Here is a 5,388-nt window from a genome sequence, read left to right on the forward strand (position 1 = left end):
TTCATTATTTTATGTTTACAACTCTGCCAATGTATGCTTATCCCAGTTTAAGAAACCCTAAAGGAAGAAACAAAAGCAAGGTCTCTGTGCAGATACCTGGACTTTCAAACTATTCTGCATTTAACATAATTAGAAAATCCCTAGCAGTGAGTCAGAAATATGTGAAAACCCTGAACATTCCCTACGTGCTCAGAGTTTGTACCATTTTGCCATTAAGACCTCTAACCTTAAACCGTTTGATGATTTGATAGAGTAGGATCTGATTGCAGCAAACAGGCCTGGGATAAGCTTAGGTCTGAATTCAGTTTGTAGATTAAATGTGTTCATGGCCACCTTCACCATCATTAATTTAAAAAAAAAAATTTTTCAATAGTTGTAGAGGTACGAGTAGTTTGTGGTTAAATTACCCTAAAAGTGTACCCATCACTTGACTAGTATACATTGTACCCAATATGTAGTTTTTTTATCCTTCACTCCTCTCCTACCCTCCCATCTTCTGAATCTCCAAAGTCAATTATATCACTGTGTATGCCTTTGCATACCTATAGCTTAGCTCCCACTTATAAGTGAGAACATACTGTATTTAGTTTTCCATTCCTGAGTTACTTCAATTAGAAGAACGGCCTCCAGCTCCAACCAAGTTGCTACAAAAGACATTATTTCATTCTTTGTTATGGCTAAGTAGTATTCCATAGTATGTGTATGTGTGTGTGTGTATATATATATATATATATATATACACACACACACGTTATATATATGTATTATATATAATATATGTGTGTATTATATATAATTATACATATATATTATGTGTATTATATATATACATAATATTTTCTTTATCCACTCATTAGTTGATGGACATTTAGGTTGGTTTTGTATCTTTGCAATTGACCACCGTAATTCCGACTTTACCTGCTAAACCCAGAACAACTTCAAATAAGAAGCAAAGTAATTATCCTTTATATTTCCTGTACTCACACATTGTTCTCAGTGCTCCATCTCAGATACTATGCTGCAGGCTAGGAAGGTAGACACATTAAAAATATACTGTGAGGGACTTAAACTTTGCCTCGGCCCACAGAATAACCATACCTAGAAATTATATCCTCTAGTCTGTGGAAGGACAACTAAAATTAATTAATTAATTAAAAAAACAACCTGTCCCTAGCAAGTATCTGTGAGAGGGAAATTAGGTCCCATGTGATCTTGTGCCATCATAGTATGATGCTGTCACCTTCTGTGGCAGATGCACAGTGCAGTTGAACTTCTCTTTAAGCCACATTTATTCCATTTTAAAATGCTGAATTTTACTGAGGTTATGTTCTTACTACTTTTTTGGTGTTCAAACTATTTTTTAAAGCTAGAAGACAAATGAAGGCAGGTGTGTGTGTATGTGCATGCACGCATGTGTGTGCTTCGTGTGCAAATGTGATGGATTTATCACATTTAAAAATGTTGAATGTAGAATATAGAAAGTTGAATGTCTAAATTCTATCTTGATCATTTACTAGTTCACGAAACTCTAACACTATGAGAGATTTCACTTAGACAGTTAAAAGGCCTACAGCAAATTGGTTAGCCAATGGAAACCAAAAACTTTTCAGAATAGAGGGGGCAAACCCTCAAAAGAAATGGTAATTTCTCACATTTACAACCCTATCATCTACTTTAAACTTTTTCACAAGCTGGGAGAAAGGCAGGGTAGAAGTCATTAGAACTTTATAGTTGATGGATTAGGTCTCAGAGTGGTTAAGTCCCACCTCAGTGCCAGAATTAGAATTTGAAACCAGGCTTTCTAGTCCAGATTAAAGTCTCTTTCTATTAGAGTATCATGATATCTACTTTAGCAAACTGCTAAGGCTAAGCTTTTTTGTTGACCAAGAAGATTGCCTTAATGATACAAGTTCCTGCTGCCCTAAAAATCACTTTGTAGTCTGAGATGTAACTAAATTAAATTCCACTATCAGGCTTTTTAGAATACCATCTCTGCCTTCTAGAATTCTGCCTTTCAAAGCATAGACCAAAAGCCACCTCCTCCATGAAGTCTTTTCTGAGTCCATCTCTTCCACCCAAACAGATATAATTTATTTGTTCTCTGAATGCACCATTGGATTTGGTGTTTCCTCTTGGGGCATATGGGCACTGAGTCTCTATGCACCTACTACTAGATTGCAAACATCCCACGATGCTCTCTACTTTTAGTACCATTCCTTTTTCCTTTTGCAAACACATCACAATTCAGATTCATTTTAGCTTTAAAGAAGAAAAAATATCCAAGCTCCCTCACTCTCTTAGCAAAAAGAATCACTCTGTTTTCCCTGAGCAATCTCCATCTTCCCTCATATAAGTCCTGGAAATCAGGGAGAACAGAAAAATAAGGCCACCATGAAAAAGTTTTTGAGATCCTTCTTGATACCCTGTAGCTTGATGAAATGAAAAGACTAGACTGAAATGGACCTGGGTTTGAATCCCACTTCTGCATCATTCGAGTAGGTAAATTTGGTCAAATCACTGACCTTCTCTTTACCTCCATTTCCTCATCTGTGCAAGAGTCAATGTATATGATGCATCTTTTATGCCTGATACATTGGAGGTGCTCAATTAAATGGTAGTTGCCTTATTGTTACCAGTATTGCTGCTACTTTTGCTGATATTCTTACTAACTTTCTTACTGGCTCATACTCCCCTTGAGGAAACATTAGCTTTTGTCCATGATGCCCTTTATACTCATAGTCATCTTTGTCTCCTCTCCTTTCCAGATCACTCCATGGGGCCACCGGCAGGTTTCCTCATGCAATATATAAATAGCGAATATTGGACCCAGTGTGTTAATTTAGCCTAGACTTTGTTCCAGCCTTCCCACTGGCCTGCCTTCTAGATGGATGAATCGAAGCAGAAATAAGGAGGCAATGTTCTTTCTTCATATCACACACCTAAGGGAATTTTTTTTAGTCTTCTGAGAACATTAAATTCTACCTCGAGCTCAAAGTAACTCTCAATGAGAGAAATCATTCATGGGAAACACGGGAAGGCAGCTGAACTTCAAAGCCAAACTGAACCGCAGCTGGTACCCCCTGCAACTCTCAAGAATAGGAAAGCAGCAGTCGAAAAACTAGAATGGTATGCTGTAGGGTAGGGGTGAGGATTAACAACCACTCTGGCATTTAAATAACATTGACAGCTTAAACTCAAGCACTATTTCAAGATAACATAAGATGAAGTAGTTTAAAGTGTAAAAAGTTGACTCTGCTGCAGAGGTAACTTTTTATACTTTACTTGTCATTCTCATATGAAACCTGCAAGTCCATATTAAGAAACTATTGCCTGGAAATTGGAAATGTTAAAGATGATCGATAAAGTTACTTTACAGGGAAGCCTCAGCCAAAGCTGGCTTTTTAATTTTATTTTATTTCTCCTGTTTATCTTGTAGGCATGTTAAGCATGGATTGCTGGCTCATAAATGTAACTGATTATTTGGCTGGTTATGTAGCAGTTGCTATTTTGAACTCCTTCTGAGTTTCTGGCTTTCTGGTGGGAAGTTTAATAGCTCATTAAATGGTATACCCTCTCATTTTTATCCAGCCTCACTTTCTGCTGTTTTAATACGTGCCGAGGAGTTTGGAGATGTACCCTCATTTGAACAAATGATGCTGGATAAAGAGCCATGCTCAGCCCAGAACACAGTAAAGTTTTCTTAATAATGTAAATTTGAGTTCACAGTGAATATTGAAACAGAGCTATATAGTTTCCAAACTTATGTTAGATCTCATTTAATCTTCACAAGCTAGAAAAGCATTCATTCATTACTAAATACTTCCTACAAAATGCCAGGCGTTGCATTCAATGTTGGGTCTTCAATTCTAGATAGCGTCACTTCCCTATTTTTAAATGAGTAACCTGGTTTCAGCAAGATCAAGTGACTTGGCCAAGGTCACAGGAGTGAGCATAGCTAAAAGAGACTTTAAAGATCACATCAATGCTTTTACTTTATATATGAGAAAAATAAGCATTCGGCCCAAGTTTACACATGTGTACTATGTGTCACATGTGTACTATGTGTACACATGTACACATAATGAAGTGGGGATGGGAACTCAAGTCCCACAACACTTAGTGTATTGTCTTACCCAAAACGATACCTTAAGATTAATTTATCATATATTTTTAGGGCATCACTAAAGTCCGCTTTCTTCTCTGAAGTACATGTTCCAAAATTTCTTCTCCAAGTACATCCCCTCAGGGCAACTGATCCTAGAATATAAGAGAAGCATTTTGACCAAGTTTGTCTCCATGTTGACCTCAAGTACTTTAGTCAGTGTTGAAACTTCTTTATTTTTTTAGGAGAAGTCTTTATTTACTTCTTCTGAAAAAAAAAAAAAAAGCTGGCTAAGTTGGTTGCTTTTTGGTGATCAGTGAGACCACACTCCATATCCTTGTCCAACTCTTCCAATTCTTTCTTGGTTCAATCTTGCTGCAGCTGTGGCCACGGTAGGAAAAGCAGTGATAGCGGAAGTGACCCAGGCAGCTGCCACAAGGCAGATAGATCAGCCAAGAAGGTCTTAACATTTTCAGCAAGTGGGAAGGTGTAATCAGTCTCCACAGATCTCCACAGACAAAGCCAGGACTTGTTTGTACCCATTGATGATAAAATGGGGTACCAGTACAACAGCTGGGTAACCAATCTGCAAACATTAGCACCATAGCACCATGCAGACACCTGGAAGCGAGGGTGCAGAGTGTCCCCTGTGATGTCAAGCACTTCCAGGATGTAGATGCTGCCATTGTCAAATACCTGCCTGATGTTCAGCCCAAAGGAATGGGGGAGGTGTTCTGCAGTATGACTTCACTGGCTCCCACTTTGTCTCCAGTCTCGATGAGCTGCACATCCCTTAGGATTTCAGCGGTGCCTCTGGAGATTTTAGTGGTGATGCCTAATGCCTGGAAAGAGGGAAGTCTTCTCTGGCCCCAGCACAGTGTTCTGGGCACAGGGACTTCACACAGGGCAATGGCACCAGAACTAGTGGTAGCTGGCACCTTATTGGCCAGCAGTGTGTCCCTGATCTCAGAACATGATGAACATGACCCAGCTGATGGCTTCAACTGGTCCATCAGCTAAGACTTTTGCCTCTCTCCTGTCTGCAGTCATAGTCAACTTCTCAAAACACAAATTGCATTAGTGGTTTCCCACTGCATTTAGAAGAAAATGCTGAGTCTGGTCATGCAGAGTACTTGAACATGAACTTCTTTGCCTGCTTGTCCAGCCTCATTTTGCTCCTCTCTCTCTCTCCCTCATGACCATCTGGCCATGCTGGTCTGCTTTTAGTTCTGGAATGTATCAAGTTCTTTCCTGCCTTAGCACATGCTATGCTTTCCTTTGTACTG

The 5,388-nt window shown here is 38.9% G+C and overlaps 1 pseudogene; it reads right to left on the minus strand.

Annotated features, from left to right (window-relative positions):
- Positions 1 to 4,415: 4,415 nt before the first annotated feature.
- LOC135268861 (large ribosomal subunit protein uL10-like) lies at positions 4,416 to 5,115 on the minus strand (annotated as a pseudogene).
- Positions 5,116 to 5,388: the final 273 nt, after the last annotated feature.

This window comes from Aotus nancymaae, unplaced genomic scaffold (genome assembly GCF_030222135.1).
Source record: "Aotus nancymaae isolate 86718 unplaced genomic scaffold, 86718_ANA_hifiasm-v0.15.2.pri h1tg000046l, whole genome shotgun sequence".
NCBI classification, from domain to species: Eukaryota; Metazoa; Chordata; class Mammalia; order Primates; family Aotidae; genus Aotus; species Aotus nancymaae.